Source organism: Rutilus rutilus, assembly GCF_951802725.1.
Source record: "Rutilus rutilus genome assembly, chromosome: 10".
NCBI classification, from domain to species: Eukaryota; Metazoa; Chordata; class Actinopteri; order Cypriniformes; family Leuciscidae; genus Rutilus; species Rutilus rutilus.
This window is the reverse complement of record NC_140215.1, coordinates 41,862,147-41,886,928: the sequence shown is the minus strand read 5'-3', so window position 1 is coordinate 41,886,928 and position 24,782 is coordinate 41,862,147. Positions and strand designations below refer to the sequence as shown.

General features: G+C 48.2%; 1 long non-coding RNA gene across 1 annotated transcript; it reads left to right on the top strand.

Annotated features, from left to right (window-relative positions):
- Window positions 1–21,582: 21,582 nt before the first annotated feature.
- LOC311298017 lies at window positions 21,583–24,460 on the top strand. The gene is made up of 4 exons (XR_014628899.1): window positions 21,583–21,765; window positions 21,989–22,074; window positions 22,773–22,895; window positions 24,350–24,460. It is a non-coding gene; the product is annotated as an uncharacterized lncRNA (long non-coding RNA).
- Window positions 24,461–24,782: the final 322 nt, after the last annotated feature.

Sequence of the window (24,782 nt, the reverse complement as noted above, 5' to 3'; positions counted from 1 at the left end):
GATACACTGGAGAAGAACTGAGAGTTGAATATTCCCAATGAAATGCATGGATGAAGCGAGGCTTTTGATCAGCCTTACTGTGTGAGTGATTTGCAGTTGTTTGCCTTACCTGATGCACGCCAAATTAATGCTGTGGATTTATAGTGAACACGAGTGCTGTGTGCTATGCTGAGAAAAGTCTCCCAATGCCTGCTTTCATTCTTGTGAAATGATCTACTTGTCTCCATCCAAATTCCAGAACGAAACAACTGAACTGGTGAAGTAATGCTTTGTAGTATCTTCTCTTCCATTGAGTACTGTTGTGGAGTATTCCTCATTGAAGGCTTTTGTTAATCCTCTCTTTTTCTCTGAAATTACAAGTCTCGGGGAAAAACCGTATGGCTGTGGAAAAGTCCGAACTATTATACTTACCGACTGAGCTCTGAAGAGGTACAGCCTCGCTGGTAAAGCCGCCCATTGAGTCTCTCGCGAATGTCTGGTGAAAGTGTTTGATGCTGGGAGAAGAATCCTGACGACTGCAGAAACGCTGTGAAGTGAGTTTTAAAGTCACAATTTCCCTTCATGTCATGATAAGAGAATCTGCTGTCGAGAGAAGGAACATTACCTGTTATTTACCGTCTGAGCCCTGCAGATGTGCAGCAACGCTGTGAAGTGAGTTTTAAAGTCACAATTCTCCTTTTATGTCCTGATAAGAGAATCTGCTGTCGAGAGAAGGAACATTACCTGTTACTTACCGTCTGAGTCCTGCAGATGTGCAGCAACGCTGTAAAGTGAGTTTTAAAGTCACAATTCTCCTTTTATGTCCTGATAAGAGAATCTGCTGTCGAGAGAAGGAACATTACCTGTTACTTACCGTCTGAGCCCTGCAGATGTGCAGCAACGCTGTGAAGTGAGTTTTAAAGTCACAATTCTCCTTTTATGTCCTGATAAGAGGATCTGCGGTTGAGAGAAGAAACATTACCTGTTACTTACCGTCTGAGTCCTGCAGATGTGCAGCAACGCTGTGAAGTGAGTTTTAAAGTCACAATTCTCCTTTTATGTCCTGATAAGAGAATCTGCTGTCGAGAGAAGGAACATTACCTGTTATTTACCGTCTGAGCCCTGCAGATGTGCAGCAACGCTGTGAAGTGAGTTTTAAAGTCACAATTCTCCTTTTATGTCCTGATAAGAGAATCTGCTGTCGAGAGAAGGAACATTACCTGTTACTTACCGTCTGAGTCCTGCAGATGTGCAGCAACGCTGTAAAGTGAGTTTTAAAGTCACAATTCTCCTTTTATGTCCTGATAAGAGAATCTGCTGTCGAGAGAAGGAACATTACCTGTTACTTACCGTCTGAGCCCTGCAGATGTGCAGCAACGCTGTGAAGTGAGTTTTAAAGTCACAATTCTCCTTTTATGTCCTGATAAGAGGATCTGCGGTTGAGAGAAGAAACATTACCTGTTACTTACCGTCTGAGTCCTGCAGATGTGCAGCAACGCTGTGAAGTGAGTTTTAAAGTCACAATTCTCCTTTTATGTCCTGATAAGAGAATCTGCGGTTGAGAGAAGAAACATTACCTGTTACTTACCGTCTGAGTCCTGCAGATGTGCAGCAACGCTGTGAAGTGAGTTTTAAAGTCACAATTCTCCTTTTATGTCCTGATAAGAGAATCTGCTGTCGAGAGAAGGAACATTACCTGTTATTTACCGTCTGAGCCCTGCAGATGTGCAGCAACGCTGTGAAGTGAGTTTTAAAGTCACAATTCTCCTTTTATGTCCTGATAAGAGAATCTGCTGTCGAGAGAAGGAACATTACCTGTTACTTACCGTCTGAGTCCTGTAGATGTGCAGCAACGCTGTAAAGTGAGTTTTAAAGTCACAATTCTCCTTTTATGTCCTGATAAGAGAATCTGCTGTCGAGAGAAGGAACATTACCTGTTACTTACCGTCTGAGCCCTGCAGATGTGCAGCAACGCTGTGAAGTGAGTTTTAAAGTCACAATTCTCCTTTTATGTCCTGATAAGAGGATCTGCGGTTGAGAGAAGAAACATTACCTGTTACTTACCGTCTGAGTCCTGCAGATGTGCAGCAACGCTGTGAAGTAAGCTTTTAGAATCACTGTCTCACCATTGTGCCCGACGACGTATCTGATACTGAGAAGCATACATTACCTGTTACTTACTGTCCGAGTCCTGCAGATGTGCAGCCAAAGCTGTGAAGTAAGCTTTTAGAGTTACTATTGCACTATTGTGCCCTGAAGACCGTGAAGAATCGATCCAGCGGCCACCCCGGTCGAATAGCCCTAGAAGAAAAGAGTTGCTTATCCTTCTCCCAAGTTGATTGTTATTCAATAAAGATTGTTACTTTGAACTCAATTACTAATCGCTCTCTTTTAATACAGATTTCACAAGATGAGAATATTTGTTTTTTATATAAATTACCTCATTTTAAAGAAGAGAATTCAAGCTTCATGCCTGTATGTCTGTATGCCTGTTTGACTCAGTATTCGCTGAGTTATTGTTCATTTTCGGACGCGTTTCAGAATGGTCTTCACTGACAGAGAGAAGGCAGAACTAGTGTCACAGGTCGGGATGGGCCAAGCCGGACTGCGCCCACCCCTGAACCAGGACCACCCTGAGGAGCGTGTCAGAGACGAGACGGAAACAGAATTCAAGGGAATCACAGTTCTTTTTATTAAAGTTAAAAGTAATTTGAATAACCTAAGCTAAAATCTTCCTTTCCTCTTCTTCCCCGGAATCGAGGCAATGCAGCAGTCTCCGGGGCCCACTCCCACGCCGATACAAGGTTCGCAATGGCCTGAGATGGATCGATGGATTTCCACGGGTGTGTATGCGGTCGGGGCTGTTCCTCTTCCCGCACTGATGCGGGGTCCGCAGGGACCTACGACAGACAGGTGAGTTTCCACAGGTGAGCAGACGGTCGGGCTGTTCCTCTTCCCACACTGATGCAGGGTTCACAGGGACCGACGACAGACAGGTGAGTTTCCACAGGTGAGTAGACGGTCGGGCTGTTCCTCTTCCCACACTGATGCAGGGTTCACAGGGACCGACGACAGACAGGTGAGTTTCCACAGGTGAGTAGACAGTTGAACTCTAGGGGTGTGTTGCCGGGGACAGGTGACTCCACACCATGCAGATGGGCCGGGGGCTATAGCAGACTCAAAGTGCAGGCCGAGCGGAGCTTCTCGTGTGTTGCAGGGGACAGATAACTTCACACCATGCAGATGGACCGGGGGCTATAGCAGATTCAAGTCGCAGGCTGAGTGGAGCTTCTCTAGAACAGACAGAATCAACTTCAACAGCGGTATACAATTCTCACGTGTGTTGCAGGGGACAGATGACTTCACACCATGCAGAATGGACTTGGGGTTGTAGCAGACTCAAGTCGCAGGCTGAGGTGAACTTCTCTAGGACAGACAGAATCAACTTCAACAGCAGTATACAGTTCTCACGTGTGTTGCAGGGGACAGATAACTTCACACCATGCAGATGGACTTGGGGTTGTAGCAGACTCAAGTCGCAGGCTGAGGTGAACTTCTCTAGGACAGACAGAATCAACTTCAACAGCAGTATACAGTTCTCACGTGTGTTGCAGGGGACAGATAACTTCACACCATGCAGATGGACTTGGGGTTGTAGCAGGTTCAAGTCGCGGGCTGAGTGGAGCTTCTCTAGAACAGACAGAATCAACTTCAACAGCAGTATACAATTCTCACATGTGTTGCAGGGGACAGATGACTTCGCACCATGCAGAATGGACTTGGGGTTATAGCAGACTCCAGTCGCAGGCTGAGGTGAGCTTCTCTAGGACAGACAGAATCAACTTCAACAGCAGTATACAGTTCTCACGTGTGTTGCAGGGGACAGATAACTTCACACCGTACAGGTGGGCTTAGGGCTGCAGCAGACTCAAAGTCAACAGGCTGAGCGGAGCTCCTGCTAAGACAGACAAAATCACGATTGCAGATAGAGTGTGCAGTCTCACGTGTGTTGCAAGGGGGGCAAACCTTCTCACCATACAGGTGGGTTGACAGGCAAGTAGCGAACTTAAGTCAACAGGCTGGACAGAGCTTCTTCTAAGACAGTCAGAGTCACTACTTCAAAACAGAGAGGTTAGTTTGACTCACAGATGCTATTCCTTCTAGTCCTCAACAGATGGGACCGATCGAATTATTAAGCTCCAATTACTGACAGTAGACCAGCATGGCACGTGGGGAGCGCACGGCAAGAGAAAATAAATCTTCCACACACACACGGCAATTTCACTCCAAACATGCAACGTGAGGGGGGAAACGTCAATTTAAACACTGCAATCCACTTCAACAAGTGCAGATAAGGCCAGCACTCACCCAGGGGTCTCCGTGCCACAAGCAACGAGCTCCAATGTTGGAAAAAGATGTTTCAGGGTTTTCCTCCACAGACATAGACGGATTCACATCACCGTTCCAACACGGGGGAAGAGGGCAAGAGATCGAACATGAATCAGTATAATTCACTCAGTGACGTTTAGGTAGCACAATCAAAGCACTCCAATCCACCTCAAATTCAGTGTTGAAACATGCAGGTACGAGATACGATGGTCGATTACTTATCTCTCTCCCTTCCAAGCAAACGGTGTGTTTTCACAACTCTTCCACACTCCTCAAGTCCCCTCCAGCAGCACTTCCCTTTGCACCCCGCAATTCCTCTCTGCAACACTCAAATAGAACGACTTCTCACGGGAGAGAACCACACAACAGTCTCTCTTCACTGGCTTTTTATATCCTTCTCAATGCCCACATGGCTTTGTCATGGCTCCAAATTAATTGCTCACACCTGGTGTCAATTTCCTCATCCCGGTTGGCAGGGCAACAGATATACACTTACACGGGGGGGTAGTGTTTCCTTATTATTGTACCGGAGGGGACACAATTGCGGCGAACTTTAGTTCCGCCCTCATTTGTCACACCGTGACATACTCCCCCGCCAAACCGTTCTAGTCCCGAGAACGGGAGCCAGACACCCATTCTCCATATCTAGCTGGGGGCCGACCTCGGTTCTCCCGCTGGGGCCGCCTGGGTGGAGAAATAGGCTCTTCGGGCCGTGGCTCTATGCCTAGTCCCCTCGGGACCACCGCCCATCCTACCAACTGGGGCATCCATGCTGTTTCACCGGGGGGCTTTTCGGCAGCAGGAGTCGGATAGTTCGGACAGGGGCGAATCAGGTTGCGATGCAACACCCGCTCTGGACCGGCTCTCCCTTCGGGACGGATGGCATAAACCGGCTGGTCTGGGTGTGGTTGCCGCTGGACTACATAGGGCTGTGACTCCCACCGGTCGCTTAATTTGCCCTTCCCCTGGCGACGGTTGTCCCTTACCAATACTCTCTCCCCTGGTAGTAGCGGTGCTTCCCGAGCCGTCCGGTCGTATAGCCTTTTGTTCTTCGCTGCAGCCCGATTGATCTGATCCGAGACCTGCTCATAAGCCGACTGAAGGCGCTGGTGGTGCCTGGTCACCCAATCGGTCAGACTGCTCCCTTCTTCCGCCGCCATGGTCCCCAAGAGCAAATCAGTTGGAAGCCTCACATGCCTTCCAAACATCAGGTAAGTTGGGGCGTAGCCCGTAGTACTGTGTACGCTATTGTTGTATGCCTGAACTAATGCCGGAAGTCTGTCGGCCCAATGGCCCTGCTGGTCCTCCTCCAGGGTCCCCAGCAGGCTCAGCAGCGTCTGGTTAAATCTCTCACAACCCCCGTTCCCTTGGGGGTGATAAGGGGTCGTATGGGTCTTCTTCCCTCCATACAGCTGGCACAGCTCGTGGATCACCCTGGACTCAAAGTTAGGCCCCTGATCAGAATGGAGTACTTCGGGACACCCGAACGGCTGGATCACGTACTTCCACAGGGCGTTGGCGGTGGTAATGGCAGTCTGATCTAGGGTCGGAACGGCCCAAGCGTACTTCGTGAACAGGTCCGTAACCACAAGGATATACTGGATCCGGTCCACCGGCCGACCCAGGGTCAGATAGTCCATAGCGACAATGTGCAAGGGTGCCTTGGCCTGAATTGGAACCAGCGGAGCCCGTACCTCTTTCCTGGTCTTAAACAGTATACAGCGTGGGCACTTCTGTAAATAGGCTCTCGTCGTGCCCTCCATCCCGGGCCAATAGAAGTGTCGCCGTAGTAAGGCCGTCGTCCTCTCCTGCCCTTGATGCCCCATCCTGGTGTGATAGGCTTCCAACAACGCTGGCCAGCGTCCCTCGGGGACCACCACCTGACAGACCCTGTCGCCCCACTTGGGATCCTGGAGGGCCCTGCAAATCACCCCTTCCTTCAAGTAGAGTCTCTCTCTCTGGCCCAACAGTCCTCGCACTGTTCGGGTCTGAGCTCGGCATTCCGCACCGGCGGGCCATGCCTTCCGCCTCAGCCAAGTTCGGACCACCAGCAGATCCTCGTCCTCGCCCTGCCATACCCTCCAGCGCTGCGGGTCCCATCCCCAACTACCCGGGGGTTCTTCCAAGGGCTGGCCGGGTGCCTCCACAATCCCCACCATTAGTCCTTCGTCATGTCCTGCTTCCTGAGCCAATACCGGGCCCGATGATCCTTCCTCTGGCAACCTAGATAGGACATCGGCGTTGGTGTGTTCCCTCCCTGGCCGGTACTGGAGCTGGTAATCGAAGTTCGCCAGTTGTGCCACCCATCTCTGTTCTACCGCCCCCAGCTTGGCGGTCTGCAGATGTACGAGCGGATTATTGTCCGTAACCACTTGCACCCTGGCTCCCCACAGGTAATCTTTAAATTTTTCACTCACCGCCCACTTCATTGCCAGCAGCTCGAGTTTAAAGGAACTGTAATTGGCGTCGTTTCTCTCGGTGGGGTGCAGGCTTCGGCTCGCATAAGCGATTACCCTCTCCTTTCCGTGTTGCTTCTGAGCCAGGACAGCTCCTAAACCCAGGTTACTGGCATCTGTGTACAGGATGAAAGGCTGTGTGAAGTCGGCATAAGCCAAAATCGGGGCCTGTAATAACTCCTGTTTGAGCCTCTGAAAGGCCTCCTCACACGCCGGATCCCACTGGATCGATGGCGACCCTCGACCCCGAACTCGTCCCGTACCTCCCAGCAGCTGATTGATCGGCTTGGCGATTCTGGAGAAGTCTTTAATGAATCGCCTATAATATCCGACGAAGCCCAGGAAGGATCTAACCTGCCGTACCGTCTTAGGGGTGGTCCACCCCTGCACAGCCACCACCTTCTCCGGATCGACAGAAATCCCTCCAGCACTCACAATGTGGCCCAAGAATTTTACCTCCTTTCGGAAAAGCTGACATTTATTCGGCTGGAGTTTCAGCCCATACCTCTCCAGGGAGAGAAAGACCTGTTCCAGGTGTTGGAGATGGGACCCGAAATCCGGAGAATAGACGATCACGTCGTCGAGGTAGACAAGCGTGGTTTCCATTAGTTGGCCGCCCAGGCAACGCTGCATGAGCCGTTGGAAGGTGGCTGGGGCGTTGCAGAGGCCAAAGGGCATCCGGTCCCACTCATATAACCCAAAGGGGGTAGTGAACGCAGTCTTCTCCCTGTCCCGCTCATCCACTTGGACTTGCCAGTATCCGCTGGCCAGATCGAGTGTCGAATACCAAGCTGCTTGGGTAAGGCTGGTGAGAGAATCTTCTACTCGGGGCAATGGGAAAGCATCCCTTTTGGTCACCTGGTTGAGCCGCCGGTAGTCCACACAGAACCTCCAAGAACCATTTTTCTTCCGTACCAGTACTATCGGCGCGGCCCAAGGACTGCTGCTCTCCCGGATAATTCCCTTATCCAACATCCCCCGCAGGAGGGTGCGAACCTCTGAATACAGGGTCGGAGGCACAGGTCGATAACGCTCCCTGCTGGGTGTGGCCTCTCCGGTCGGGATCTGGTGCTTAACTGCATCCGTACGGCCGTAGTCCTCGTCGTGGGTAGAGAACAAATGTTGCCATTTCGTCAAGAAACATTGGAGTTGTTGGACTTGGTCCTCTTTCAATCCCTCTCCACGTAACGACTCTCCTTCCAGGTGTGTCGGCAGTCTTCCTCCAACCTCTTCCACGTGTCGACCCGTTTGTGCCAGGGCCACCTCTACCACTGTTGGACTTACTCGACAGAATTCCACTTCTCCCTGTTCTCGAATTTGATGGGGCTTCACCGAGGTAACTCGGGCCAGGCGTTGGTGGCGGTATAGATGGATCGGGAAAGAATTTGTGTTTCGGACTCTAACTGAGACTCGGCCTCTCCTTGCGGACGCCAGCCCCCGAGCAACTTCCACCTTGGGGCCATCCGGATAGGGCTCCACCAAAACCCACTCCTGGGGGCTATAAAGCCGAGAGGGCACCCTGGCCCAGACCACGGCTTCACTTCGAGCGGGAACGGACAAGGCATAACGGCAGGCCACTCTCCCAGTACTCTCCCGTTCGCCCTGCTGCTCGGCCAGGCAAACCCGGCGACAGTCGGCTCTCACCCGATCCCACTCCTGGCCATCCGATGACGAGGCAGCTCGCACTGGTCTGCCCCGGAACAGTTCCTCCCAACACTCAGAGATCACGTTCATGCCCAGTAGGGCCCGATGAGACCCCAGACAGCCATCTCGCACCACCACTACTCCCTTCTGGGGTACCACAACCCCGTGTATCTCCAGATCCATCACCAAATATCCAACGTATGGTATGTCAAGTCCATTTGCCCCACGCAGGGTCAACCAGGGGGCTTCGGCCGTCGACCGACCCTGGGCACCAAATAACTCATGAGTCAGGCTCTCCGCAAACAAGGTTACTTGCGACCCGGTGTCCAGGAGGCATTGTACTTCCTGGCCGTTGACCTGAATCGCCACAACCGGGCAACGGCCCACCAGGTGTTCGTTGGGGAGTGTGGGAAGCTGAGGGTCTAACAAGGGGGTCCCGACCACTTGACCCACAGTGGCCGGACGCTCTAAAAACCCCCCTGCGATGCCCGTCTGGAGGAGCACTGACGGAAATAATGACCCGGTTCTCCACAGTTATTGCAGAGAGGACGACCCTGTTCATCCCACTGGAATCGAGGCCCCAAAGGCCGAAGTGGACGGCGTTCTGGGAGATGGCCCCCATCGAAGTACGCCCGCTCCCGTGGCGGAGGCAATGAACGGGGATGTTCCCGGCGAAGTTCTGCCACGAGGGACTTAGACAGTTCGGACAGTTGCTCACGTACGTCCTTCTTCAGCTCCTCCCGAAGGGCCTGTTTCCAGTCCGATGTAGCAGGGGGCGGTGGAACACTAGTGGCGTTGGTAGCCAGACAACTGGGAGGGTCTACGCTCGCAGCATGGTCACGTTTAAGGGCTAAAGCTTCTCCACGCAGCTCTTCAAAAGTGAGGTCGGGTTCTCGTCGTAGTTGGACCCGCAGACTCTGACGCACAGGGCCTTCTCGTAATCCTAATAGAAACTGATCTCTCAACAGGACTTCCTCATCACCCAGACCGCGATCCTGTCTTCCTTTCAAACGGGAGAACTGTTCCCTCAACTGTAGTGTGAATGCACGGACATTTTGTCGAGGCCCTTGTCTACAATTGAAAAACTGCGTTCGCAGGACAGCTACCGGGGTGGTGTCTCCATATTGTCCCGTGAGAAATTCAAAGATTGCTTGGACCGTCGTTCGATTTGCTTCCGGCGCTGCCTGTACCTCTCTTCTTGCTTCTCCTTCCAAGGAATTTAAAACAAACTGTACTTTCTGGGGGGCACTCAGACCTTGAAGTCCGGCTAAGTACTCAACCTGCGCTTTCCAACATGACAAACTCACTTCTGATCCAGGGCCTCCGTACTTCTGGGCCCACGGGGCTCCCATAAAAATCGGCATTGCCGGTTGCCGCGCTACTGGCTCTTCTTCTTCAGCCATCTCACTCTGATCGCTCAACTCAAGGTGGTATCCTGCCGACTTACGCCAAATCTGTCACAGGTCGGGATGGGCCAAGCCGGACTGCGCCCACCCCTGAACCAGGACCACCCTGAGGAGCGTGTCAGAGACGAGACGGAAACAGAATTCAAGGGAATCACAGTTCTTTTTATTAAAGTTAAAAGTAATTTGAATAACCTAAGCTAAAATCTTCCTTTCCTCCTCTTCCCCGGAATCGAGGCAATGCAGCAGTCTCCGGGGCCCACTCCCACGCCGATACAAGGTTCGCAATGGCCTGAGATGGATCGATGGATTTCCACGGGTGTGTATGCGGTCGGGGCTGTTCCTCTTCCCGCACTGATGCGGGGTCCGCAGGGACCTACGACAGACAGGTGAGTTTCCACAGGTGAGCAGACGGTCGGGCTGTTCCTCTTCCCACACTGATGCAGGGTTCACAGGGACCGACGACAGACAGGTGAGTTTCCACAGGTGAGTAGACGGTCGGGCTGTTCCTCTTCCCACACTGATGCAGGGTTCACAGGGACCGACGACAGACAGGTGAGTTTCCACAGGTGAGTAGACAGTTGAACTCTAGGGGTGTGTTGCCGGGGACAGGTGACTCCACACCATGCAGATGGGCCGGGGGCTATAGCAGACTCAAAGTGCAGGCCGAGCGGAGCTTCTCGTGTGTTGCAGGGGACAGATAACTTCACACCATGCAGATGGACCGGGGGCTATAGCAGATTCAAGTCGCAGGCTGAGTGGAGCTTCTCTAGAACAGACAGAATCAACTTCAACAGCGGTATACAATTCTCACGTGTGTTGCAGGGGACAGATGACTTCACACCATGCAGAATGGACTTGGGGTTGTAGCAGACTCAAGTCGCAGGCTGAGGTGAACTTCTCTAGGACAGACAGAATCAACTTCAACAGCAGTATACAGTTCTCACGTGTGTTGCAGGGGACAGATAACTTCACACCATGCAGATGGACTTGGGGTTGTAGCAGACTCAAGTCGCAGGCTGAGGTGAACTTCTCTAGGACAGACAGAATCAACTTCAACAGCAGTATACAGTTCTCACGTGTGTTGCAGGGGACAGATAACTTCACACCATGCAGATGGACTTGGGGTTGTAGCAGGTTCAAGTCGCGGGCTGAGTGGAGCTTCTCTAGAACAGACAGAATCAACTTCAACAGCAGTATACAATTCTCACATGTGTTGCAGGGGACAGATGACTTCGCACCATGCAGAATGGACTTGGGGTTATAGCAGACTCCAGTCGCAGGCTGAGGTGAGCTTCTCTAGGACAGACAGAATCAACTTCAACAGCAGTATACAGTTCTCACGTGTGTTGCAGGGGACAGATAACTTCACACCGTACAGGTGGGCTTAGGGCTGCAGCAGACTCAAAGTCAACAGGCTGAGCGGAGCTCCTGCTAAGACAGACAAAATCACGATTGCAGATAGAGTGTGCAGTCTCACGTGTGTTGCAAGGGGGGCAAACCTTCTCACCATACAGGTGGGTTGACAGGCAAGTAGCGAACTTAAGTCAACAGGCTGGACAGAGCTTCTTCTAAGACAGTCAGAGTCACTACTTCAAAACAGAGAGGTTAGTTTGACTCACAGATGCTATTCCTTCTAGTCCTCAACAGATGGGACCGATCGAATTATTAAGCTCCAATTACTGACAGTAGACCAGCATGGCACGTGGGGAGCGCACGGCAAGAGAAAATAAATCTTCCACACACACACGGCAATTTCACTCCAAACATGCAACGTGAGGGGGGAAACGTCAATTTAAACACTGCAATCCACTTCAACAAGTGCAGATAAGGCCAGCACTCACCCAGGGGTCTCCGTGCCACAAGCAACGAGCTCCAATGTTGGAAAAAGATGTTTCAGGGTTTTCCTCCACAGACATAGACGGATTCACATCACCGTTCCAACACGGGGGAAGAGGGCAAGAGATCGAACATGAATCAGTATAATTCACTCAGTGACGTTTAGGTAGCACAATCAAAGCACTCCAATCCACCTCAAATTCAGTGTTGAAACATGCAGGTACGAGATACGATGGTCGATTACTTATCTCTCTCCCTTCCAAGCAAACGGTGTGTTTTCACAACTCTTCCACACTCCTCAAGTCCCCTCCAGCAGCACTTCCCTTTGCACCCCGCAATTCCTCTCTGCAACACTCAAATAGAACGACTTCTCACGGGAGAGAACCACACAACAGTCTCTCTTCACTGGCTTTTTATATCCTTCTCAATGCCCACATGGCTTTGTCATGGCTCCAAATTAATTGCTCACACCTGGTGTCAATTTCCTCATCCCGGTTGGCAGGGCAACAGATATACACTTACACGGGGGGGTAGTGTTTCCTTATTATTGTACCGGAGGGGACACAATTGCGGCGAACTTTAGTTCCGCCCTCATTTGTCACACCGTGACACTAGCATCACGTTTATTTTTCTTTATTTGGCAAAAAGCACAACAGTTTGTTTTTATTGTGAGTATACACAAAAATAATACACATTTAACAGAATCGATTGATGTATGAAACTTGCTTGTAATATCAAAGTCAACAGAGCAAAATTAATTTCTTTTGAACTGAACTGCATGGATATGGATGGCAATACTACTTGTAATGTTTTTGACCCTGATAACTTAAAACAATTAAATGATATATATAATTATTCACTGTTACATTTAAACATCAGAAGCCTAAACAAACATCATTCTGATTTAGTTTCTCTACTATCTAACTCAAGCTGCCATTTTGATGTTATTGGGTGTAGTGAAACCTGGCTCAATGAATTTTCAAATGCCGATTTACTTAACCTTGATGGATACAATCTACACATTAAGAACAGACCAAATAGAACAGGTGGAGGGGTCTGCCTTTATGTTAAGAGTAGCCTCCCAAGTAAATATCTGTGATTTTTATTTAGAGGATGATCATTGTGAGTGTCACGAATCCGGTCTGTGGCCTTCTGCCCGATAGCCACCAGAGGTCGCTTCTCCATCATATTGACTCACACAGCACACTGGACTGCATTTTCCATCATTCATTGCACGGACGACACACACAGCTGATTACACTAATCACTCTCCCAGCTGAGAACTATCTCAGAATCACTATCACCAATTACACACTCTTTATAAGCCTTACACTTTCTCTCCGTGATCGCCGAGTATTGTTTAGCGCTTATCCTAGCGATAGCTACTCTACGGAGCTGAGTTGTTTATGCCTTGCCTGTTTTCTTGTGTTTTGACATCTGCCCGTGTTTCCAGGATTAACCCTCTGCCTTGCCCTTTGGACTCTGTTTGCCCCTCGTTTGGATCTTTGCTTGTGTACCTGGATTATCTCTCTGCCTGGCCCTGTTGGATATTGTTTGCTAATCGTAGACCCACGCTTGCCCTAGGATTTCTCTTGTGTCTTGCCCTAACTATACCTGCTTGCCGTTGTCTGACCCTGCCTGTTTACTATGTTTATGAATAAAAGCTTGCACATGGATCCGCACGCCTCATGTCTTGTTCGCCCCGTAACAGTGAGTCTTTATTCATTGAGATTAACAATTATGACAAAACATTTATCGTCGGTGTAATCTATCGTCCACCAGACTCTGCTCTTGACACGTTTTATTGTAAACTGGAAGATCCATTACATAAACTGAATAATAAAAAAAAGACTGTATACTTCTTGGTGACTACAACATTGATATTTCTAAGGAAGATGGGGCAAAACAATGACTTCATGAACACATTGCATTCCCCACCATTGATAGATTTACTAGAGTAACACCTACATCCAAAACTATTATTGAAAATACAGTGGGTACGGAAAGTATTCAGACCCCCTTAAATTTTTCACTCTTTGTTATATTGCAGACATTTGCTAAAATCATTTAAGTTCATTTTTTATCCTCATTGTACACACAGCACCCCATATTGACAGAAAAACACAGAATTGTTGACATTTTTGCACATTTATTAAAAAAGAAAAACTGAAATATCACATGGTGCTAAGTATTCAGACCCTTTGCTCAGTATTTAGTAGAAGCACCCTTTTGATCTAATACAGCCATGAGTCTTTTTGGGAAAGATACAACCAGTTTTTCACACCTGGATTTGGGTATCCTCTGCCATTCCTCCTTGAAGATCCTCTCCAGTTCTGTCAGGTTGGATGGTAAACGTTGGTGGACACCCAATTTCAGGTCTCTCCAGAGATGCTCAATTGGGTTTAAAGAAAGTTTGGTTTTCTTGTAAGGGATGTCTAAACCTTTAGCCAATTTTGTAGGAATTATTGTAATCTCTGCACCTGTATCAAGCAAAAAATCTATCTCTTTCTCTTTTATGCTACCTTTCACAAAAATTCTTTTGTCATTATGATGGATTACAGGGGAAAGGTAGCTACTCACAGCCCCAACAATTAGTTTTTTTCCTGTTCTTTTTGTGCTCTTAGAAGAGCCTGAGCGAGCTGTCCTAAAGTTTCAGTGGACATTGGCGGAACTATGTCAGGATTGTAGGCAGGCTAAGAAGGAGCAGAATTATGCATAGCATTTCTTTTTGTATCTTGCAACTTCTTCCTACACTCTCGCTCCCAATGTCCTAAGTTTCCACAGTAGTGGCATTTGCCTTCTTTTTTAGACCACCTGTTTTCTTGTTTCGTTGGGTTAAACTTAGCTGCTGCTATTCTCACTTGGCTTTTAACATCAGCATCTCTTTCCCATGTAGCTAACCTGTCTAGGTTACTTCTGAGAGTTCCGTTAGCCCACGTAACATGTAGGAATGGCAAGGCTGATCTGTACTCAGCTATAAGACCATCTGCCCAAATACGGATTAGAGCTCCTCTATCATCTAGTACACTTTCAGAATCCTCCACTATTCCACTGTAAGTTGCAGCTGACTGACAAAATCTTTCAGTGTATTCACTTATAGTCTCTCATTTCTTTTGTACACATCTAGTAACTTTCGCCCAATCTATTTTGGGTCCTAAGAGATTCTTTAGGATTTTCAAAACACCTTCTCTCAAATCGCCTTTACTGGCATGTTGTAGTGCAGACGTAACAGCAGACTCAAAATTGTTGAATTCAGATTCAGTTAGAATTTGTGACATCAGCTGTGTTACTTCTGGCAATGACATGTCGTAAAGATGCGTTTTACTTATCAATGCTCTTCTAAATTCAGAAAATTCTGTGCGTGCTGAGGGTAAACTCTGGGATAGTCTCTCGATATCTTTGGGTCCTAGCGCTTTGGCAACAGTTTGTACTTGGACAACAGAAGAGTTGAGAGGAACACTTTCAGTTCCCTCAATTCCCTGAGACCTTCTCCTAGCGCCACACACCTTCACTGAATCTACTGGCTTATCAGTTACTGATTGGATGGCTACATCTGTATCAAAAAAAGCTTGTAAGTCAGGGTAAATGTTATCTGGCTGACTAACTTCTACATCAGTTTTTTCTATAGCTTTGTTGCGGCTCAATTTCTTAGTCAACGAAGATATTCTAGCACGTAGCTCATTTACCTGTTTCTCTAGCTCTGAGTTGCGCTTAGACTGTTCTGTAGTTTTTGCTAAAACAAATTCTCTATGACAACAAATAATGCCCTTCATATGGTTTTTGCGGATGCTTGCTCCAAGCACCTTTTTACATTAATCTACTGACCAAGTTTTGTCTGGGTGAATTTCATATTTCTGAGTTAGTTCCTGTCTAACTTTTTCAGTGACTATTAGGTCCATTTGTTCTCTTAACATATTTTTGAATTCACTTTCTGACCACGATGGAGTCGCAAAGCCACCTTTTTCCGTTGTGGGGATCAGTCTGGCATTTTTTCTAAACATTTCTGTGAGTTTTCTTTGTTACCACACAATAAAAAAAAAACTAAAACTTCTCTAGGGTACACTTGTTAACACATCAGCTATTGTTAACTTTCCAAATGACCAACACTTCACACTTAACCTCCCTGCCTACAAAAAAACAGAGGATAAACCAAAATATTAGCAATTTACGCTAAAATCTTCCCTGCCTACAAAAACAGAGGATCAACCGAAATAACTAGCTAATAAAGCTAATTCTTCTCTGCCTGAAGCAAAGGATAAACCAAAATATTAGCACATATGCTAAAATCTTCCCTGCCTACAAAAACAGAGGATCAACCGAAAATAACTAGCACGTAAAGCTAATTCTTCTCTGCCTAAAGCAAAGGGTACACAATATTAACCTGTAATGTTAATCTTCTCTGACGGGCAGAGGGTATCTTTCATCTCTAAACAAAACTTTTTTTAGAGGATAACTTAGTTAACAAAACCCTGCAACTGTCTGTTAACTCTTCTCTGAACGGCGCAGAGGATAAACACATATACTGGTCTGTAGCGGTTCTTTGAATGGAGTGCAACTCACCGAATCTTTTGTAAAGGAAGATTCTGGAACTCAGTCAGGCTTTGAGATCTTTGAGCTTGAAGTTTCAATCTGGAGGAAGCTGGAAAAATTCAGTCTGGTAATCTTTGTTTAGCTGGAAGTTTCGCTCTGGATTCCAAAAGATGCAGTCTGGAAAGCAGATCTTTTGTTGAGCTTGCTGTTTCAATCTGGATTCAGGTCTTTGAGCTTGAAGTTCTTTGAGTTTCCTTTTTCTCCATCCAGGTCGTGGCAGCAAGTTGTTGTGAACTTAGAATCGAAAGACCAGGAGACTTGGTTGTTTCTTCAGCAGGATTCTTTATTGAGAACACGAGCTGTCGGTAGCTGCAGTCACCAAGTCTGACGTGAATGTTCTCTTACAGTTTATATACATTTAGGGGCAGGAACCGAAAAAGACATGTTTAGGAACCAGTTTTAGACTGAGAGCATTGCCCACCCTAATCCACTCAGCATATCTATTCAAACACTGAGACCCGAGTACAGGACTGGCTGGACTTTCTTGCTAAAACACAAACTCCAAGAGTTTCAGTAAAACAGGACTGACCAGAGTCTTTTGCTAGAAAACTCTGATAACCATAATTTATACCTAACCTTAACATGCTAAATTCAATGTAAACCTAAATTAAACATTTTAATAAATTTGCATTTCCACAGGGGTCTGGGAGGGTTCAGCCTCCTAGCTCCCCTGAGGAAGCGGATGACCAAATCATTCCTTCCTATCGACTGACCGAGCGTTGTTTCAGCGAACGCTGCGATAGCCGCCACATATACTTTGAGCGTGGAGGGGGCTCTGCCCTTATCCAACAGCTCTTGAAGGAAGGAGAGAACCTCCGTCACCTCACAGTCGAGGGGTGAACATCCCCGAGCTATACACCAGCTGGAGAATACCGACCACTTTGAGGCATAGAGCCGTCGAGTCGACGGTGCTCTAGCCTGAGTGATAGTATTTAGCACTCCTACTGAAAGATCAGCGGGTAACCGTTGAGAGCCCACACGTGGAGGGACCACAACTCCGGTTGAGGGTGCCAAATCGAGCCCCTGGCCTGTGAGAGGAGGTCCCTCCTCAATGGCACCGGCCACGGGGCAGTGTCTGCTAACTGCATCAGCTCTGGAAGCCAAGGTTGGTTCCTCCAGAGTGGTGCTACAAGCAGCACTGAGCATTTCGTTTCCCTCACCCGTTCTATCACCTGTGGAAGGAGGGAGACGGGGGGAAAAGCATAGAGCGGGCAGCGCGGCCACCTCTGGGACAGCGCGCTTTCGCTCTTGGAAAAGAACGCGGGGCAGTGAGCGTTTTCGCTGGACGCGAAGAGGTCCACTTCCGCTCTGCCAAATCTCTCCCACAGCAGCTGGACTGTTTGTGGGTGTAGAGACCATTCGCCCGTGGGAATGTTGTTCCTGGACAGTCTGTCTGGACCCAGATTCTGTAGCCCAGGCACATGAGCTGCTTTCAGCGAGCGCAAGTTGTGCTGAGCCCACACCAGGAGGCGTTCCGCCAACCTGTACAGATCTCGGGATCTGAGACCGCCCTGGCGATTTATGTAGGACACCACAGACATGTTGTCCGAACGGACTAAGACGTGATGGTCCTTGATATGGGGACGAAAACGCGTCAGCGCGTTTTCCACTGCCAGCATTTCCAGACAGTTGATATGTCGGAGCTTTTCTCGTTCTGACCACAGGCCACATAACGGCCTGCCCTCGAGCAGCGCTCCCCATCCCGAGGTGGAGGCGTCCGTCGACACCACTCTCACTCTCGAGGAAGTCCCCAGGCTTACACCTGATTGGTACCAGTCGTTCGTTGTCCAAGGTTCTAGAGCTGTAACACTCTGGTTGACCTTGAGGCGCAGCCGACCGGCAGTCCACGCTCTGCGCGGTACCCGCGCTTTCAACCAGAACTGCAAGGGGCGCATGCGGAGCAGGCCCAGCTGAAGAACTGGTGATGCTGAGGCCATGAGACCTAGCATATAGTCCAGAACTATACCCAAAAACGAAATCGTTTGACTGGGGTTCAGTGAACTCTTCGTCCAGTTGACTCTGAGACCAAGTTTCTCGAGGTGATCGAGTAAAATGGTCCTGTGTTCCACGAGCTCTGATCGTGATTGAGCCAGAATCAGCCAGTCGTCCAAATAGTTCAGCACTCACATGCCTCTGAGTCTGAGAGGAGCGAGCGCTGCGTCCATGCACCTCGTAAATGTGCGAGGCGCCAGGGACAGGCCGAACGGCAGGACTGTATACTGGTATGTCTGGCCCTCGAAGGCGAATCTCAAGTATTGCCTGTGATGTGACGCTATCTGTATTTGAAAATACGCGTCCTTCAGATCTATTGACATGAACCAGTCTCCTCTGCGAATATGCGCGAGGATTTTCCTGGTCGTAAGCATTCTGAAACTGCGTTTCACTAATGCTTTGTTCAGCTGTCTCAGATCCAGTATGGGTCTGAAGCCCCCGTCTTTCTTGGGCACCAGAAAGTATCTGCTGTACAGCCCCCGTTCGCTTTGAGCTTGAGACACAGGCTCTACAGCCCCTTTGCTCATCAGTTTTAAAATTTCGGCTCGAAGTAGGTGTGCTACTTTCGAATTCACCGTAGTTTCGGCGCGCGCCGTAAAGCGGGGAGGGCGTCGATAAAACTGTAGCGAGTAGCCTCTCTTTATAATGCCTAGCACCCATTCCGAAACCCCTGGAAGCGCTGCCCATGCATCTGCATGGATGGCTAAGGGTTGGATGCGAAGCACACTCTGTTGACTGGGCAACGAGAGCGCTTCGGTGTGCTGTAACATAGGCGTTATGTCTGTGACATTCGAGGCGGGGAGCGCGCTGATCACAGCGGGCAGAACGCTCGTCCTCGACCCCGCTACGGCGCTTAGCCGAGTAAGGGAGGGCTGAGCGAGTCCCGTGGGGAGTACCGTCTGTGAGTAAGTGTGGGCTGGAAGCGTGCACATTTACTGCTTTTGACGCGTTGTCTGTCTGAGCAGAACGAACATGCACGGGTTTCGTTTTTACAGAAACCGCATGACGTGTGTGACATAGTGTTTGTGGGCACTGAGGAGTGGGCACGTTTACTATGTGGTGCGCGCGATCGACCTGAGTCGATTTTATGGGCGCGAGCCCTGTGTGAAGGGCTGTGCTTGTGTGTACGGATGGGCTCTTTTCGGGATATATCTGGGTAGCCGTAAAAACGGCTTTTGTGTGCAGGCAAGCGGGCAACTGTACAGGCTTGCGCGTTGCATAAGACGCTGAGACAGTCGCAATTCCTGGGACTGAAACAGCGGCGCGCTTGGGTGGGAGCCCGGCCGCAGCGGGACTCGTACACCCGCGCTATCCTAGTCGTGCTAGGATGTCTTCGGGGCTTCCGGTTTGACCACAATCCTCTGCCGTGGTCCACGCGGCGCGGGGCGACGGCTGGTAGAGCGAGAGCGGGGTCTCGAGCTGCGTTGCTGTCGTGATGACGCAGCGGGAGGAGGGGGCTGTGGCTGAGAGCTCCGCTGGGTCGGTTTAGCACGACTCGCTGCAGAACTGGAGCGCTTCGGCAGGAAGTGCTTAAAGGCTTGCGACGCTTTCTGGTCCTTGGCGAATCGCTCTATAAACTCATTGACAGAGGATCCAAAGAGGCCAGCGCGATTCAGCGGGGCGTCGAGGAACGCGGTGCGTTCAGACTCGGCCATGTCTGAAAACGTCAGCCAGAGATGTCTCTCAGCCACAGTGGCGGAAGCCATAACTCGTCCCATAGCCTGAGCGGCAGACTTAGTAGCGCGAAGGGTGAGATCCGAAGCGCTCCTTAAATCCGCGAGGCAGATTGTATCAGGTCCCATCTCGTCCAGTTTACGAAGGAGATCACCCTGGAAAATCTGCAGCGTGGCCATGGTGTGTAATGCAGATGCAGCCTGCCCAGCAGCGGAGAAGATTCGCGCGAGCAGCGATGACGTCATGCGGCAGGCTTTGGATGGCAACACTGGTTTCATCCGCCGTCCAGCAGAGGGCGGGCAAAGGTGCGTCGCTATCGCCTGTTCCACCAGCGGAAGTGACTGGTAGCCTCTGTTTTTAGCATCATCCAGAGCGGAGAATGCTGGTGAAACAGACGAACGTGTTCGTGCTGAGAAGGGAGTGTTCCAGGCCTTTGCCACCTCTTCATGAAGCTCAGGAAGAAAGGGGGCGGGCTTAGACTCAGGAGAAGTACGCTCACCCGGGAGAAAGCTACCATCCAGCCGGGTCCGAGAGGGAGGTACTGGTGCAGACCACTCGAGGCCGAGACTCGTCGCGACCAGCGTGAGCACTCGCATCAGCTCCTTCTCGATGTTAGCTCGTCTGTTAGGCTTACGAGCAAGAAGTGCGAGATCCTCGGAGCTCGTCCAATCACCGCTGCCCGAAGCTAACAGAGAGCACGTGTCCTCGTCCCCTGACGCAGCTCTGAAATCGACTTCCTCTGATGAAGCGGCGGCAGACAGCGGGCGCTGGGCATCAGGAAGTGATTTAGGCGAGGCCGGTGAAGCAGGCGGGCGCACCGGCGAGCTCGGTCGGGTTGTAGAGGGTTCCGGGATCCGCTGAGAGCGGCGCTTTTTACGGCGCGGCAACGCGACGGGGAGTGCAGGCTCGGAGAATACCGCCAGGCGAGTCCTCAGAGTCACCATCGGCATCAGCTCGCAGTGAGGGCAGCCGCCGTCAGCGAGCGCGAGCGCTGCATGGTCTTCACCCAGACAGGAGACACAGATCAAATGACGGTCTCCCTCGCTGAGTGGGGCTCGGCACGAGCCGCAGGAGGGCATCTTTAAAAAGACGCAAGCTCTTTTACGAGTGTGTGTTGCGGGGCGAACACACACACACACACAAGAACAGTTGAAAAAGGATATGAGCGCCGGAAAGCGCATCAGGTACGGCAGTGGAAGGCGGCGAAGGCCAGCAACTTCAGATGGCTCGTCCCGCTGAGGTGCTTACACTCAGACGACGCTTGCTTCCTATCGTGATCCAACGATGCGTGAGCTTTGCTGAAGAGATGAAAAATCAAGTGAGTCAGCCTTTTCGAGCTACCTTTATAGGGCTAGGCCACGCCCGTGTCGGCGGGAAGTGGCCTCATTGGTCTGATGTTGCATCAGCCTGCGCTCGATAGGCTTATGCATTTGCCGTAGAGCAGCCAATGAGCGAGTGAGCCGTCTCGCCTGTGGCTGTATACTGCTGCAAATGCGTTTTACAATATTATAAAATTAAGGATAATTTTTTGCTTCAATATTCGTGAAAAGAGACTTTTCCCGCAGCGTCTTAGCTAAGACGCAGTCCGAGAGAACTCTCGTAAGAGAACCAATCTCACTTTGTTGATTGTTCAATAAAGTTATTTCTTCTGAGACCTGGAACTTCGACACTGAGAGCTTCCTTTGAGACCCGAAGCAAAAAGACTTTGAATTTGCCACAACAATTCATTCCCAGGTTTACCATGGAAAAGCTGACACTTCTGCTTCTGTTCATGACATTCTCTCAGGGGGACGCAGCAGGTTACTATTGAAATAATTATTGTTATTACAGTGAGAGCAAAGAATACATTTGATATTCTTCCAAGAAGTTATGTACTTATTTGAGAAACTTAACCAGTTTATGATATTTACCCAATAATAACTCTACTTAAAGTGTTTACATGACATGTTGTTGGGTTATTAAGCATAATCAATGATTGTGTATGTAAATACTCTCACTGTTTCTTGAATATTATATATACAGCTGATGGCTGCCCCACTGGATGGTCTGCATTTGGACTGAAATGTGTCAAATTCTTCTCAACACCACTTGACTGGATGTCAGCAGAGGTAATGTGCTCCTGACAGCACTATTATAGTTATGTGACATATGTTTATGCACAAATTTGTTCTTTAAATGACATTTTCTGAAGTTCTTGATAGTGAATCTGATCTGACTTGAAGAATCTGATCATCAATTAAATATTCAGATATGTTGTTTCTTGAATTGAGCTTTAAATAATAAGTAGTATAACTTAAATAAGCAACACAAATTTGCAAATCTTGAAGAAATCTTGAGAAATGCCCAAACTTGCATCAGTAACCACATTTACACCCTCTTGGCTCATGAGTTATTCCAGGGCTTTTGAAGAAATGTTTGGATCCTCCTTTGGGTATTATTTCATCTTTAAATACACTCACAATAATGAGCCACTCGCAACACACCACATTCTGGTGCAATAACTTGTTCATAAGTTCAATTAAATGATTGTAGAATAAAAAAAAAAAATTTGTATTGAATTGCACATGCTGAGATATATTGACTCGTATGTAAACTATGTAAACGGCAGTGGCCCTCAGCTCTGTTTAGTGACACGGTCCGTGTCCTGACAATACATGACACCTCTCAGGACATGCTTCTAATGCTGAAAATATTTGGAAAAACACATCTGTAATGCTGGGGATACTACATTTACCATTATTAATGTTACAAATTACTAAAATAGTTAGTTTTGATTGATGATATTAAAGATAATCTGCCTTTTCAGAAGCACTGTCAAACTTTTGGTGGAAATCTTGTATCGGCGCACAGTAGAGCTGAAAACGATCTTCTGCTGAACATGGTGCCTGATTCGACAGAAACTTGGGTTGGTGGTCATGATGCTGTAAAAGTAAGTGGTTATGCAAATGAAAAAACATTTAATTATTATTACATTTTCGTAAAGTTACTTTACATATTATATGACATGAAATAGCTTAGGGCAGGCGTATATGTTGTCTTTGGACACTTGGGATGTTGTGAGCCTCTGCCCTTGTTATACAACATGACTGTTCCACACGGCGAGTCAGTGGCAATCACATGAGCTTGAAGTCAGAGGAGGAGATTGGAGCTTTTATTGTTTGTTCATAGATTCAGAACAAAAAGATGGCTGTGAAAAATGATGCATTGTTTTATATCGTTTAAGCACATGTTCAAGACTACAACATATATTTTTGTGGGTTATTTGGTACATTTCATAATAGAATAAGCAACCATGATGAGTGTAGCAGCTAACTTTGCCTAACATTTGTTTTTATGCAGATTCAAAGTAATTCACATTTTTTCATTATCTGGCTCAAAAAGCCCTGTAAGTGTCACAAACTGTTCCAAGAGACATATTGAATGGCTCCTCCCCCTTTTCAAATAGACAATAGCATTTAGTTTCCCTCACAGACTGACAGCACCATGGAAGCGAATCCGAGCGCTGATGATACGTTGGATTCAATAGTAGATGTGAATAAATTCTAGCCATTTCATTCTTAACCAACATACAGTTAGAAAACAGAATAAAACTGGAGCGTTTGAGCAACCGAACACACTTCTCCAACACATATTGCTCCGTGACGTGCCAATAATGGTCGCTTTGGCCAGGTGGTGTTTATAGCAGAGGGGGCGGAGCTTCTGATTCTAGAGAGCATTTGATTGGACAGAAGATGTGATGAGAAGCTAAAGTCGCGGTGATGTCATAAAAATCCCTGATCCATTTTAGCGGAAGTGAGAGGCTGTAAGTTTAAATGCTTATGTCTCCTAAATGTGAATGTTGTCATTGTTTAGGAACACACCAGGTTATTCATAACCTTATGGCTAACATATTCTTACTTAATATTTAGATCTTAAATTTAGATTTCAGGGGACCTTTAAGGGCTGAGGCAAAGAGAGAAATCCAAGGGAAGAGACAGAGAAACAAGAGAACCAGGATACAAAAGCACTCAGAAATACCGTTCGAAATGTACAAGGCTTTGCAGAGAATAACAGAATGAGCCAGGCTTATATAGGGTGAGCTAAACAGGATAATGAGACACAGCTGAAAACAATGAGTGCTGATGAGTCCCTGCAGATAATTATGGGAAATGTAGTTTGTGAGGGTCACAATAGTCTGATGTGGAGTGCCCTCTGGTGGCTCTCAAGGGCACTCCAGCTGGTGATCGAAACAGTCAGATGGATGCAATATGAATTTGGCCACAAATATTTTATAAAAAGGAAACAAGTTCATCAATTGCAAGAAGTGAGTGTGTAAACAACAAATTAACTTGTGAAATGAGTTTCAGAACAGAAGACTTTCTAACCACTTCATTCACTCTTCAGGAAGGACAGTGGATGTGGACTGATGGATCTCTCTTTGATTACAACTACTGGTGCAGTGGACAACCTGACAATTATGAAAATAATGAGAACGCTCTGGAAATAAACTATGGTATGAATATAACAGATTTCTTCAATCTAATTAAATATAAAGTTAATTGCATTAATAAAAGTGTCTTTGATTCATAAAAATAATCATATATTTATTGTTTATCTTATCCTAGGTAACCACTGCTGGAATGACGATGACAAACAAGGCCAAAAAGAGACCTGAACAACTGCTTACGTTTGGCTGATTCTGAAATGACCACAGACACTCCCTGAACAAAATTCAATGGCCCTCATTTATCATTGTTGCGTAGAAACGGGCGTATATATTGGCATAAGATTATGCTTACACTCTTCTCACCGCCTGATTTATGAAGCTGTGCGTACC